Here is a 16,107-nt window from a genome sequence, read left to right as displayed (position 1 = left end):
ACATTAACTTGATATCTGTTTTTTTTTTTTATTGTATATTTGACTACATATATTTCCCAACCAAGATATTCATATGTATTAATACATTGGCTCCTCCTTCACCTCTTCAGAGAAATTCCTCAGAGCTGACAGTCTGTCTTCCAGGCTCTAGTCTTCAGCAAGACGCTGAATAATGCTCAACTCATAGCTCTTACATTGTTTTTGTTTTTTTTCCTCAGTTGAAATCTTTAAATACCTTAATTTCTAGTGAAAATTAAGAAGTAAGCAATTATGGACTGCCTTTTACATTAGCTTTCTATTGAACTGAAAACATAAATGCTATTTATAATTTTAAAAAAGTCATGTGCTTTCTTATAGAAAAATTTTCAGTGCAGCACTGAACATATTTATTAATAATCCGGAATATCTTTAGTTTTTCTGAAAAGAAGCCTATGTTTAGTAGTTAATGTTTCAATATCTTTTTAAATTTTGGAATAATCTAGACATTCAATAAAATTTCATTATTTAACTCAGCAAAACTCTTGATGAAATAAAATTCATATTTTAAGGCAAGCCCAGAAAACTTTAAACATAATTTTTTTCTCCACCCCTTTAGACTTCCTTTATCCCTCCTTTGTGCATTGTCCATCTGTATTATGCATTAACCAGACCTTCCAATGACAGAAATACCTGCTTAACCTTAATACCTGCTCAACCTTAAAGATCCATTTTTTTTCTTCTGGCACCAGCCATGTAACTCCTTAGAAAGTGTGCACTTTCTCCGTCCTGTAAGTGGTCAGGGCAACACATCACTCACCTTGTACATGAGGATATCTTTGGTGAAATTTATGGACAATGCCAATATATCATTTCCCTTAAAGAGAGTGATTGGTACTGAAAGCACTGGGTCAGATGATCTGGACATATGCTGGTCTGCACCTAATGGAAGATCTTGGCTTAAATTCTTACTTATGACCTTATGAATGTCACTAGCTATATTATTTGTATTCTGCTTTATTTTACAAGATTATTGTTTCTTGCATTACCAAATGTGTGACTGAGCTTCTGATAAAAATAATGATGGCTAGGTGACTTGAAACGATTGACCAAATATACAATCCTATAAGATAAATGGCTGTAATTGTGTAACTTTAGATAGGGCTTCCTGGGTGGCTCAGTGGTTAAGAATCTGCCTGCTAACGCAGGAAACTTGGGTTGGATCCCTTGGTCAGAAAGATCCCTTAGAGAAGAAAATGGCAACCCACTCCAGTATTCTTGCCTGGGAAATCCTATGGACAGAGGAGCCTGGAGGGCTACAGTCTATGGGGTCACAAAAGAGTCGGACACAACTTAGCAATGAAACAACAGCAACAACAACTCTAGATAGGGGAAGAAGCAACAAGAGGGAACCATTTTCTGGACCATAACAGGAGAGTAAGTTAGGCAGTCCAGAGGCCTTTGGCTACTGTTAACAGAACCTAGTCAGTTCGGTAATAAATAGCACAGTGAGTAGCCTATCAACAAACTCCTCACCTAACCTGGGAATGAACATTCCTAGTACCATGGGACAAATGTCTCCCAAATCTTGGTAGAAATTAAGACCAAAAGAGATGGGTTGTAAAATAATGTTGTTCACTGTCCAGTTCAACAAATCAAGTCATAAGCCACTGCAGTCACTGACTCACAATATATTCTGAAAGGAATTCCAGGTGAAGATCAGGATGAGGCACTTTGTGCTCTGAGAAAACTGACAGAACCTGCCCTCAGACATTTCCAGCAGATAATTTTATGAACTCAGTTCTTTTCGCATCTTCTCATACTTAGAAGAGCACTAAAACCATTAACCAAGGTACCTGTTCCTTGTGAATAGCAGAAAACTACCAAGATGTGTGCTTGATTGCCTATATCCCTTTGCCACAATCATGCATATACTGGTCTCCCCTCTTACCTCTTTGGAACAGTCCTGAGAGCTCTAGGAAAGACTGTCACCAGTGTTATAATCCTCTTGTTTGGTTGAGTAAAATTTCCATTTCTTTCTTAGGTTGACCACTGATTAAGTTTTTCATCAACACTCTAAAGTTTCAAGTTACCAGAAAGTTTTGGAGAAACTAGTTTTTTCTTAATTTAATTTTCTTTAATTGAAGGATAATTGCTTTACAATATTGCATTGGTTTCTGCCATATATCAACACGAATCAGCCATAGGTGTACTTATGTCCTCTCCCTCTTTAAGTAGACATATCATAAAACATAACTGTTCTTAAAGAGTTCACCTAAAAAGTCCCATCCTATGTATATTTACTTGTTCCCAACAATTATGTTTTGATTACCAATGAAAACTTTGTGATACAACATTGTAAATCAACTCTATTTCAGTTAAAAAAAAGACGAGAGAAAGGGAGAGAAACCTCAGACTACCAATGCCAATAAACAGCCTCTACAAATGGAAAAACCAAAACAAAGAAAATTCGTGAAACATTAAACAGGGTCAACCATCATCCCACGCTATTAATTGCTAACAAATGTTATTACAGAGATAACACAACTTACTTGACTAGTAAGCCAAGGTAGAATAAACATTTTATTTTTAATTTGATAACTATAGCCACGTCTATTTAAATCAATAACTTTAAATTTGCTTTTCTTTACTAGAGATTAATCTTAGGTCATGTGAACTTGAAAAACAATTGGATTACTTTTTACTACGTTTAGAAATATAATTCATAAGTGCTTACATTTAAGCTGGTTAATTAGAGCTCCTTGTCAACTAGATTTTCCATGAGGGAGTCTTTTCAGCAGTTTGAACTTTTAAAATGCCCTCTCCTCTCCTCTGCCTATCCCGCCACCAGCCCCAGCCTTTTTTGTTTAAGTTACCTGATTGAATTAACTAGGCTTTGTCTCAGGTCCTTGTGGGCTGTATTTACATCTCTGATTTGTAGAGATTTGCAGGACAAATATAGTTGCTTTAATTCCTCAAAGAACTGAACTACCAGGCTCCAGTGCTGCTCCAGTGGTTAGTGGACATGGATTCAATCCCTGGTCTGGGAAGATTGCACGGGCTGCAGAGCAACTAAGCCGGTGCGCCACAACTACTGCAGTCCACCTGCTCTAGAGCCCATGCTCTGCAAGAGAAGCCGCCACAGTGAGATGGCCAGGCACTCCAACTAGGGAAAGCCTGTGCGCAACAAGGACCCAGCACAGCCATTAAAAAAACAAACAAACAAAAAGAACTGGACTGCCACCGAAAAGATACCAAGAGATTGATCTGCTCAACTACATTGTCTTTAATTTGCTTCTTTCTATCAGCAGAAAGATCTCTGACTAAAATGGAAGTAAAACGATTTCTATGTTCTAGAACTTCAGGGTTCAATGTATCATGCCTTTAAAAAGTTTGAACAAGGCATTCAATAAAGGCCCTCTCTACTGAGCACACAAATCAAACCCAGACAAATTTATACTAGGAGTAAAAGTCCCGGTTATTGCTTCTAATAGCTCCTGAATATTAGCCCCTGTTTGTTACTTCACACTGGGCTTAGGTAACTCTATTGGTCCCCTTCAGTAGGTTTAATTAACACTCCCTGAAGGGCATATTTGTATGCCCTATTTTATAATGCCAGGCAGGGAAGGCAATTCCCAGTGAGAAATTAGGTCTGTCTTCACAATATGATCAAGTAAAAGAGATGCAACATAAAGCCTGTTCGAATACACCAATTTTCTTATAAGCTTCATCTCAGTTCCATCAGCTCTTAGACCTTTAACTTTAGCCTCCATGAGGACCCCCATCAAAAGTCTCGGTCTTAAAAGGAGTCCCAGAAACTTTTCCTCTCTACCCCCCAGTCATTTTATCCACTTCTGTATAAAAGGCTTTGTGGGGTCAAGTCAAGGGACCCAGGATGTTCAGTCAATCTTTAACTTGATTAATTGGTCTAAATAACTGTTGTCCCAAGCAATTGTTGTTTGCCTTTTCAGTGTAATTTTTTCTTCCTTCTCAGTGTAATTTTTTCCTCTTCCAGCTTTTAAAATTCCTCCAGACTGGGGTAAATAAAGAGGACTTGCTTGGGCCCTTTAATGTTGGGGGGACCAATGGAGGGGGTTCATTTGACCCATCCAACCTTAGATGGTGCTGTATCAAAGCCTTTGTTTTAATCCCATCAACATCCATTTTATTTATCTCATTTCTTAATAGCCTTCTAAAGATTTCCATCCTGTTGGGGCAAGCCCCTTGATTTTCCCCTTAACAACACTTCCTATTCTCTTGTTAATTAACCTAATTAACATTAATCAACCAATTTTTTTTGGTTTGTTTTCTTTGGTGGGGGAGTGAAAGAGCTGGTTTATTTTTTCACCCATTTATTTTTATTTTTAATTCTTATTTTATACTGGAGTATAGCTGATGGGCTTCCCTGGTTGCTCAGACGGTGAAATGTCTGCCTGCAATGTGGGAGACCCGGGTTCAATTCCCGGGTTGGGAAGATCCCCTGGAGAAGGAAATGGCAACCCACTCCAGTACTCTTGCCTGGAAAATTCCATGGACTGAGGAGCCTGGTAGGCTACAGTCCCATGGGGTTGCAAAGAGTCGGGCACGACTTCACTTTCACTTTCATAGCTGATTAACAATGTTAATGTTTCCTGTTTTGTACTTTTAGTATGAGAGTCCTTTTATTCATTTTTTTTTTTTTTTTTGGCTACACCACCCAGCTTGTGGGATAGGAGACCGCCAACCAGGAATAGAACCCAGGGCCCTCAGCAGTGAGAGCTTGGAGTGCTAATCAATGGACTGCCAGAGAATTGATCTTCCCTGATAGCTCAGCTGGTAAAGAATACGTCGGGCAGATCCCAGTTCGATTCCTGGGTCGGGAAGATCCCCTGGAGAAGGTATAGACTACCCACTCCAGTATTCTTGGGCTACCCTTGTGGTTCAGCTGGTATAGAATGTGCCTGTAATGCAGGAGATCTGGGTCCGATCCCTGGGTTGGAAAGATCCCCTGGAGAAGGGAAAGACTACCCACTAAAGTATTCTGGCCTAGAGAATTCCATGGACTATACAGTCCATGCGGTGGAAAAGAGTCAGACACGACTGAACGACTTTCACTTTAAATGTTTATATTGGCATCTGTAAGACCCATTGAGATGAAGCTGAGACCACAAATTCAAATAGGCTTCCCAAACAGGTTTCTTTCTTTTTTTTTTTTTTAATTATAGGCTTTCTTAAAGTAAGCCATTATATTTCTTTGTATTCATTTTTAATTTACTCTTTCCATATGTACCAATTAAACAGCTGTTTATGATTAGACCTCTCTAAAAATTTACCAATTTAGAAGTTTTTTTCCAATTGAAAGGATCCATCATTTGACCATTGACAAAAAGGATCTTATTGATGACTCAAACCAATAAGATGCAAGAGGTGTTCCCACAGGAGAATGCAAAGGATGCAGCCCTCACAAGATCTGGGCTTATTCCTTCCCTTCTGCCTCCCGCCGCCACCCTCAATGATCTATAAAGTCAAGGCCTTCATACAGGCAGACGCAATGAAGGTTGAAATGAAAAAAGTCCTTATAGATCAGGACCCCTTATGACCAACTCCCTGGAGAGCAGGCACACCAGGCAAAAGGACTGCTCAGAATCCCAGTCAATTTGACTGGATGCCATACACTGTATGAGTACCTTCTGGGTGGAAGAGACCAGATAGAATTTTCTCACTGGTCAACAAACCAAGCCCTCAAGACACAGAACAGGATGCTTAAGAAGATCAGGTAGAATATTTACATCTCAAAGGCACAGGAAGATAATGCAAGTTCCTCCTAAAAGGACTTTTTTTCCTTTAAGATGAGAATTTTGAAAAAATGTTTTTAAAAAATGACCAAAATAATCACAGACATTTTTTTGCATGTTTATTTTCTTTATTTTTAATATAAATTATTTAATTATAAATTTACAGAAGCTAATTTTTGATAACAAATGTTAAAATGTTTTAAACAGCTGACTTGCAACATTCCTGAAAATTAACAGTGGACTCTTGTGAGCTGGTAGGAGATGGCCTTAACAAACCACTGACCCATCCCAGAGGCCTCTATATTCTTGCTCCAATCTGGATTGATTGATGTCTACAGTTACTGCAGAATTTTCATTTTGATTTTCTTTTTTTATTTCTCTTTGCTTTATTTATATGCCTCATCTTGCTGGAGTACATCCTCAAGTAACTCACAAAGAAGTTACCTTTTACATAAGGTGGAAGAAGAAGAACAAAATTTCTGAGTTCTTGTATGCTTGATGATATCCTTATTTTCTTTTTTTTAAATTAATTTTTTTATTGAAGGATAATTGCTTTACAGAATTTTGTTGTTTTCTGTCAGACCTCAACATGAATCAGTCATAGGTATACATATATCCCCTCCCTTTTGAACCTCCCTCCCATCTCCCTCCCCATCCACCCCTCTAGGTTGATACAGAGCCCCTGTTGGAGTTTCCTGAACCACACAGCAAATTCCCGTTGGCTATTTATTTTGCATATGGTAATGTAAATTTCCATGTTACTCTTTCCATACATCTCACTCTTCCCCCCCTCCCCTTGTCCGTAAGTCTATTCTCTATATCTTTTTCTCCACTGCTGCTCTGTAGATAAAATTCTTCAGTACCGTTTTTCTAGATTCCATATATATGTGTTAGAATATGATATTTACCTTTCTCTTTCTGACTTACTTCAGTCTGTATAATAGGCTCTAGGTTCATCCACCTCATTAGAACTGACTCAAATACATTCTTTTTTATGGTTGAGTAATATTCCATTGGGTATATGTACTGCAACTTCTTTATCCATTCATCTGGTGATGGACATTTAGGTTGCTTCCAAGTTCTAGCTATTGTAAATAGTGCTGCAATGAACAATGGGATACATGTGTCTTTTTCAGTTTTGGTTTCCTCAGGGTATATGCCTAGGAGTGGGATTGCTGGGTCATATGGTGGCATCACCAACTCAATGGAGATGAGTTTGAGTAAGCTCCAGGAGTTGGTGATGGACAGGGAAGCCTGGTGTACTGCAGTCCATGGGGTCGCAAAGATTGAGCAACTGAGAATCTGAACTGAACTGAACTGATGGTGGTTTTATTTCTAGCTTTTTAAGGAATCTCCATACTGTCTTTTCACAGTAGCTGTATGAATTTACATTCCCACCAACAGTGCAAGAGCATTTCCTTTCCTCCACACCCTCTCCAGCATTTATTGCTTGTAGACTTTTTGATGATGGCCATTCTGACTGGTGTGAGGTGATATCTCATTGTAGTTTTGATTTGCATTTCTCTAATAGTGAGCGATGCTGAGCATCTTTTCATGTGTTTGTTAGCCATCTGTATGTCTTCTTTGGAGAAATGTCTCTTCAGGTCTTCTCCCCACTTTTTGATTGGGTTGCTTGTTTTTCTGGTATTGAGTTGTATGAGCTGCTTGTATATTTTGGAAATTAATCCTTTGTCAGTTTCATTTGCTATTATTTTCTCCCATTCTGAGGGTTGTCTTTTCACCTTGCTTAAAGTTCCCTTTGCTGTGCAAAAGCTTTTAAGTTTAATCAGGTCTCACTTGTTTACTTTTGTTTTTATTTCCATTACTCTCGGAGATGAGTCATAGAGGATCTTTGATATATGTCATCGAGTGTTCTGCCTATGTTTTTCTCTAAGAGAAAACATAGTTTCTTGTCTTATATTTAGGTCCGTAATCCATTTTGAGTTTATCTTTGTGTATGGTGTTAGGAAGTGTTCTAGTTTCATTCTTTCAAATGTTACTGTCCAGTTTTTCCAGCATCATTTATTGAAGAGGCTGTCTTTGCCCCATTGCATATTCTTGTCTCCTTTGTCAAAAATAAGGTACCCATAGGTGCATGGGTTTATTTCTGGGCTTTCTATCTTATTTCATTGGTCTATATTTCTGTTTTTCTGCCAGTACCATGCTGTCTTGATGACTGTAGCTTTGTAGTATAATTTGAAGCCAGGAAGGTTGATTCCTCCAGCTCCATTCTGCTTTCTCAAGACTGCTTTGGCTATTTAGAGTCTTTTGTGTTTCCATATGAATTGTGAAATTTTTTGTTCTAGTTCTGAATCACAGACATTTTAATCAGTGCTTTAGAAATACTGTTGCCTTCTGAGGGGAATCAATTTCAGTGTTATAAAAAGGAAGTTCAGGGACAGGTGGATAGCAAGGAGTAGAGGATACTGTGGACACTTAGAGGAACTGGGAGGAACAGAGGGAGGGACCCGGCCTGCATCAGTGACCTTTTGAAATTTTGATATGCTTTCAAGCAGGTTTTTGTTGCTATCTTGCAAAGAAATTACATTATCATTTCCTCTTTTAGAAGTTAAATACAATCAAACTAAACATTCCAGTTAATCTATCTGATTTTATAGCTGGCTTTCTCTAGCCATATATGCACACACACACAAAAAAAGGTCAAAAGAACCCCATCTTGGCTAGTTTAGTGTGACATCTCCTTTAGTAAATCTTTCCCATGTAAGTAAGTACTTGCAAGTGTGAGCTCTATGTATCATACATGAACCTGGCTGGTGTGTTATTTGAAGGTTGGAGTCCCTTGGACTGCAAGGAGATCAAACCAGCCAGTCCTAAAGGAAATCAACCCTGAATATTCACTGGAAAGACTGATGCTGAAGTTGAAACTCCAATACTTTGGCCACCTGACTTGAAGAACTGACTCATTGGAAAAGACTGATGCTGGGAAAGATCGAAGGCAGGAGGAGAACGGGATGACAGAAGATGAGATGGTTGTATGGCATCACCAACTCAAGGACATGAGTTTGAGCAAGCTCTGGGAGTTGGCGAAGGACAGGGAAGCCTGGCGTGCTGCCTTTAGTTCTCATAAATTACAACTTGTTTACATCAAAACCGATCCATCTCTATTGGTAAACTGTACCACCACCAGGTAGTTCCTCTTTGACTCCACTGGGCACCCTGTCCCTCTTCCTCCGTGAGTGGTGGCTTCTGATAAAGCAGCTGAGACTCAAAGGCAGGAGGTGATCTGGGCCCAGGAGGTCAGGTTGCCCATTTTCCTGGCATAGCCCTCGGGGCATCTCTAACCTCATAGGAGCATCCAGAGGGTGCAGTAAAGAGGAGAGGGGGATTTGATTCACTTCCCTAACTCCTGCTGAGTCCTGACCCTGTACCTGGCACTGATCCAGGGCAGGACCCATAATGGTGGACAAGATAGGTCACAGTCTGGCCCTCATGGGGCTTGCTTAGCAGGGGGAGACAGATAATAAAGAAACAAGTATAATTCATGGGATGAGAGTGAGAAACAATATGGAGAAAGTTGGAGCAGAGCAAGGGGAAAAGTGATTTGGATGAGTGGACTGTTTTAAACTGAGGGTCATGTACCCTTTTTGAGGAGGGACATCTGAGCCTGGGAGCCACAGGGCCATGTGGGGAAGGAGAGTTCAAGGCAGAGAGAGCAGGAACTGCAAAGGCCCTGAGGCTGGTGGGTTCCAGGGACAAGAGAGAAGCCAGTATGCCCAGAGGAAGTGAAAAAAGGGAGTGTCGTTGGAGATGCTTTTGAAGGGGAACCCAGGGGCCAGACCTTGTGGGGTATTGTAGACTGTTGCAATAGGTACTGGGTGATGCTGTCCCAATCTGCCTTCATGCAGGAACAAAGGGCTTATTTGCCCAGCTATTGGATGTACTGCCAACTGATAGACATCAGCTATCAGTGCTCTTCTTCATTGCCCAATGTCATTCCCTTTTTCTGAGTAACACATGCAATGATTGATCAATATCGAGGTGTAAAGTGCCCAGACCCCAACTTTAGGTGACTCTGGAAGCCTGTGGTAGCTTCAGAGTTCCCCACACCTTTATTAAGCTGCATTGCAGCTCATCTGTCTCTCTGCTTGGCCTGAGTTAGTCTCCTACCCTCGGTGAGGATCCTAAAAATCCTCCCTAATAAACCTATATACTAACCTGTGACAATGTATTAGGAGTGGTCCATGAAAGCAGATGCTAAGGTAGGATTTAGAGCTGGCTCACCTGCTGCCTGTCCGGAAATGAGTGCCCTGTCACTGCTGGTATACAGTGCAGTTGCCCTGATGCAATAGAGAAGGGCAGTTATTAAAATATTCACCAATGGAGAATGGGTTTGGCTTATTTGTGGAAAGGAATGCACAAGGCATTGGAAAAACATGGGCAACTTTGTAATTGTAAGAACAATGAAATTGGATGCTTGTTGTTAGGCTTTATTGATTCTTATAAAAAAGACAAGAAATAGTGAAATGGTCAGTGCAGTTCAGTTCAGTCGCTCAGTCGTGTCTGACTCTGCGATCCCATGAACCACAGCATGCCAGGCCTCCCTGTCCATCGCCAACTCCCAGAGTTCGCCCAAACCCATGTCCATTGTGTTGGTGATGCCATCCAACCACCTCATCCTCTGTCGTCCCCTTCTCCTCCTGCCCTCAATCTTTCCCAGCATCAGGGTCTTTTCAAATGAGTCAGCTGTCCGCATCAGGTGGCCAAAGTATTGGAGTTTCAGCTTCAACATCAGTCCCTCCAATGAACACCCAGGACTAATCTCCTTTAGGATGGACTGGTTGGATCTCCTTGCAGTCCAAGGGACTCTCAAGAGTCTTCTCCAACATCACAATTCAAAAACATCAATTCTTCAGTGCCCAGCTTTCTTTATAGTCCAACTGGTCAACCACCAATTAAAAGTTAAGCACAGGGTACCTCTCTGGTGGTCCAGTGGCTAAGATTCCATGTTTCCAATGCAGGTGGCCTGTGTTCGATCCCTGGTCAGGGAACTAGATCCCACATGCTGCAACTATGACCCGGTGCAGCCAAATAAATAAGTACATAAATAATTTTTTTAAAAGAAGATGCTACAGGGGAAACAGGAGTTAAAAAACCAAGTTGTCCACTTCATTCCTGCCTGGAATCTGGGGGAAAAGGTGACAAGCCCTCTCTAGGGTCAGAGACTCTAGTTGAAGGCCTGGGGTGAAGTCAGTCATTGCTGAAACACAGGTAAGCATAGCCTTGAAGTGGGAGGAAAGACCACAGTGTGGGTGGGCTCTTACATACTGATAGCTAAAATAAAAGAATCTAAAGAAAGCTGAGCACCAAATAATTGATACTTTTGAACTGTGGTGTTGGAGAAGACTCTTGAGAGTCCCTTGGACTGCAAGGAGATCCAACCAGTCCATCCTAAAGGAGATTAGTCCTGGGTGTTCATTGGAGGGACTGATGTTGAAGCTGAAACTCCAATACTTTGGCCACCTGATGCGGACAGCTGACTCATTTGAAAAGACCCTGATGCTGGGAAAGATTGAGGGCAGGAGGAGAAGGGGACGACAGAGGATGAGGTGGTTGGATGGCATCACTGACTCAATGGACATGGGTTTGGGTGGACTCTGGGAGTTGGTGATGGACAGGGAGGCCTGGTGTGCTGCAGTTCATGGGGTTGGAAAGAGTTGGACACAACTGAGTGACTGAACTGAACTGAATGATACCTTCTTGTCTGTGTCACAGAAGCTGGAGAGCTGACTCTTTACAGTCATGTAGGAAGCAAGGGCAAAAGGCTGGGTAAATTCTCTTGTGGTGGGATTTTTGAGGGTTTCTCTTGATTTAGTTTAAGCCCACACATCTCATTCCTGCAGTGATAGGTGGGTGCAGATGGGAAAAGACCAAAAGCAGTGGACAAACTGAAGCAGAACAAGTCACCAGCAGAATGAGGCTAGGTTCTGGGCTATGCCTTTGGGCTGAGGAAATGCCTTTTTATTTTTCTGGTCCTGCATGTTTAGCACATCAGTCTTGCTCCTACTGCTCTCCCCTCTTCTTTCTACCGTACCCACTTGCTAAAGGAGGATCGTCTCTCCTGAGAGGGCTCTGAATACCTCGTGACTCTGATGGGGAGAAACTTGCCTCAGTCAGATTTCTGCTCTCCTGGGCTCATCCCACTCAGAAAGGGACTGAACTTTCTTTCCACACTAGGGCAAGCAGTTTCTTTACTTCATATTCTTAGCTGAAAGAATGGAGCCAAGACTCTCAACCCTCTGTGTGATGACTCTTTTTTAACCTCTGATGTTAGTAATTTGTCTTTTCTCCTCTTTTGTTGATCAGTCTATTTTCTTTATTTTGGGGGTTTCTAAGCTGGGATAGGAACCCCTGGTGGCTCAGATGGTAAAGAATCTGCCTACAGCGCAAGAGGCCTGGGTTTGATCCCTGGGTTGGGAAGATCCCCTGGAGAAGTCTATGATATACTGTATAATATCACTCATATGTGGAATCTAAAATATGACACAAATGAACTTATCTACAAAACAGAAACAGACTCACAGACATAGAAAACAGACTTTTGGTTGCCAAAGGGGAGGAAGGTAGGAGAAAAATGGATTGGGAGTTTGGGACTAGCAGATGCAAACTATTATATAGAGGACAGATAAACAACAAGGTCCTGCTATATAGTACAGGAAACTACATTCAATATCCTGTGACAATCCATAATGGAAAGAATATGAAAAAGAATGTGTACATATGTAAAACTGAATCACTTTGCTGTACAGCAGAAAGTAACACAATTTTGCAAATTCAGCTATAAGTCATTAAAAAAAGTATGCCATGAAGACATAATGGTTTGAATAAATTTTCTTTTCTTTTGTTTCATCAATTGTGTTGGTCATATATCCAGAATTCATTCTGTAAATCTTTTAAAATAGCTGCATTTTACAAGAATAGCTCACAGTTCAGCTCATTGCACGAATACTTGACACAGGGAGCCATTTTTACAAATACTTATGTTTTCTTACAACGATACTTTAATAAAGAAAATAAGTCTCTATACATTCCACAGCAAATTTTGTGCAGTTTTTCCCCCTCCACTCAGCCATCACTTCACATTTCCTATCACAGCATGTCTATTATATGCAGTAAGCCAAATTATAATCTGCTGCTGCTTCTCATTTTCCATTACTATTGACATTCACAGTGAGAAGAGTTTTTTGGCTTCTTTTCTAACATTTCCCAATCTGAAAGAATTTACATATTCAGTATAGAAGAGGTAATTTAAATGACATTCTTACTAAATGTAGCTTATATTAGGTTAGCCACTACAGATGAAGAATTTTTTCGCTTCTCACTTAGGCTAGACCAGTTGGTGGTTTACCCCTGTAGAATCAAGCAGAAGGGACAAAGTCCTTACATTCCTGATAGTTTCTAAACTGCAAAAAACAAAACCCTAGAAACAAGAGTTTAATACAAATGTTTAGAAAGTGAAAATTTTGCTAATGATTAGAAGTAGAGAACACTTAGATTCAAGGTTTCTCCTAGGTTAATGAAAACATAAAAGAAAGAAAGTACAAGGATATGGTAGTCATATCATAAAACGTTGAAAAATTGAAAAAGGTTACTTAACTTGTGTCAGTGGTATGTCATTTCTGAAGTGCCAGATGAAATAGAATCTTAGACTTTGTGGCTAGCTGAACTCACTGTTTGACATTCTTCTTACGCTGTCGTTTTTGAAATAGTCTAATAAATACCCCTTTGCCCAGAGCAAGTAGTCATTTTGGCTGGGGGAACTTTACAGAATATTGACCATGTTTCTCTAAAGGGGAAACATTTGGCATTCATTTCATTCCTTCGCTGTAACTGAAAAGTGTGTCCAGTTAGCAAAGCTGGTCTTACTTTTCAGGTGCTTGAATTAAAACCAGGAGTTTGGCAGTATTCTTCAATCAAGTTTCTGAGTGCTCAGTTCCAATTATCCATTTTTTATTATTTTGGCCATTTTGCTTGTGAGATTTTAGTTCCCTGACATTACTTTGTCAACAAAGGTCCATCTAGTCAAGGCTATGGTTTTTCCAATGGTCTTGTATGGATGTGAGAGTTGGACTATAAAGAAAGCTGTTGCTGCTGCTGCTAAGTCACTTCAGTCATGTCCGACTCTGTGCAACCCCATAGACGGCAGCCCACCAGGCTCTTCCATCCCTGGGATTCTCCAGACAAGAACACTGGAGAAGGTTGCCATTTCCTTCTCCAGTGCATGAAAGTGAAAAGTGAAAGTGAAGTCGTTCAGTCGTGTCGGACTTTTCACGACCCCATGGACTGCAGCCAACCAGGCTCCTCCATCCATAGGATTTTCCAGGCAAGAGTACTGGAGTTGGTTGCCATTTCCTTCTCCGATAAAGAAAGTTGAGCACCGAAGAATTGATGCTTTTGAACTGTGGTGTTGGAGAAGACTCTTGAGAGTCCCTTGGACTGCAAGGAGATCCAACCAGTCCATCCTAAAGGAGATCAATCCTGAGTGTTCATTGGAGGGACTGATGTTGAAGCTGAAACTCTAATACTTTGGCCACCTGATGTGGAGAGCTGACTCATTTGAAAAGACCCTGGTGCTGGGAAAGATTGAGGGCAGGAGGAGAAGGGGACGACAGAAGATGAGGTGGTTGGATGGCATCACCGACTCAATGGACATGGGTTTGGGTGGACTCTGGGAGTTGGTGATGGACAGGGAGGCCTGGTGTGCTGCAGCCCATGGGGTTGACATGACTGAGTGACTGAACTGAACTGACAGAGGATAGAATCCTCGGCCCCCTGAGGTAGAAGGAAACAGTTCTAATGATTGAACCACCATGGCAGTCCCTGTCCAATCTTCTTAAAATGTTTCTTTTTCTTTTTTTAAAAAAATGTTTATTGAGTCAAGCATTTGCCCAATAAGAGAATAGTGCTTGGAGACTACAATATATCCCATTTCTCCTCCTTTTATTTTTCTTGGTTTCTCTTTCTTACCCTACTGTAACGAACTGCTGCAAATCTTTATGAAAATATCTGAGTGGTGTTTTGGAACTGAACTATTTGGAGTTACTGAAAGCATTCTATCATATTATAATGGGTCACATTTGCATATAGGAGGAAAGTTATCACCAAATCATGCCTACTGCATGATTTATGAACTGGGTATAGTCGATGTATCTGTCATTGTTTTTGTCACTGCCTCTCAACACTGTGTATTAAGTTGATCAGTTCATATTCTCTCATTGGTGGTACAGTGGTGACCTCCCAAGTCAGAACCTGAGGCCTGATGTGCCCTTCCCTTCCTGGGGCCCACCTATGTGTTCTGTTGAGTCAGGGGCCACTCTGTCACAGTACCTCTCTGTACCTAGCTGCTGCTATCTCACCAGACTGGTCAGCTCACGCTGCCCACCCCCTGCACAAGCCAGCAGGCAGAAGCTCCGCTCCGGGGGGCGCCAGCTTGGGGCCACCTCGGACCAAGGATTCAGTGGGGTCACAGACTGGCTGGTGGGGTCAGAGGTGGGCTGAGCCCACATCACTCACTGCCTCAGATGGTAATCATGCTTAACGGACTAGTCAAGCACTTCTACGTGGCCACCATGGTCTCGGCCGCTCGCGGGCCTGGTTCCACCAAGGGCTGGCGGCTGACGTTGCTGGAGGGGCCGGGGTACTTCTTTCTACCTGGCTGCTTTCTGGAGCCGCCCCTTTCTGCTCCATGTGCAGTGGCAGAGAAGCAGGCACCAGCTGTAGCGGCCCTGCTCATCCATTGGCTGGCGCAGCAGTGGGTCCCTCCCCCAAGTTAACAACCGTCAACTAACTTTCCAGGTGGCACTAGTGGTAAAGATCCCGCCTGGACTCCACTGAATCCCTGGGTTGGCAAGATCCCCTGGAGGAGGGGACAGCAACCCACTCCACTATTCATGCATGGAGAATACCATGCACAGAAGAATCTGGTGGGTTAGAATCCACGGGGTCGCAAAGAGTCAGACACGACTGAAATCGACTTAGCACAGCACAGTTACCCTTAGTGGCCTGGCTTAGCCACTGGATGGTGCCAAAATGCCCCCCAACACCCCCAACTTGTATACAGAAGGAGCCTGAATTTGGACCGAAGGAAGATGTTTTTTTGAGATGCTAGTCTGCCATCTTGGTCTCCTAGCTTTCCAGTTAAAGTTATTATTGCTTGTCCCAACAACTGGTTTCCTGATTTATTAGCCTGTTGTGCAGCCAGCAGAAGGAACTTGGGCTCAATAACAGTGGTACCTGTTTGTTCCCTTCTTTTTTATGGACATGAATGATAGCTGTGTAGAGTTCTAGTCCATCAAGCATATTATTGCTATTACAACCATGCATCTTGAAATAATGCAAC

This window comes from Muntiacus reevesi, chromosome 2 (assembly GCF_963930625.1).
Source record: "Muntiacus reevesi chromosome 2, mMunRee1.1, whole genome shotgun sequence".
Lineage (NCBI taxonomy): Eukaryota > Metazoa > Chordata > Mammalia > Artiodactyla > Cervidae > Muntiacus > Muntiacus reevesi.
This window is presented reverse-complemented; position numbering follows the sequence as displayed.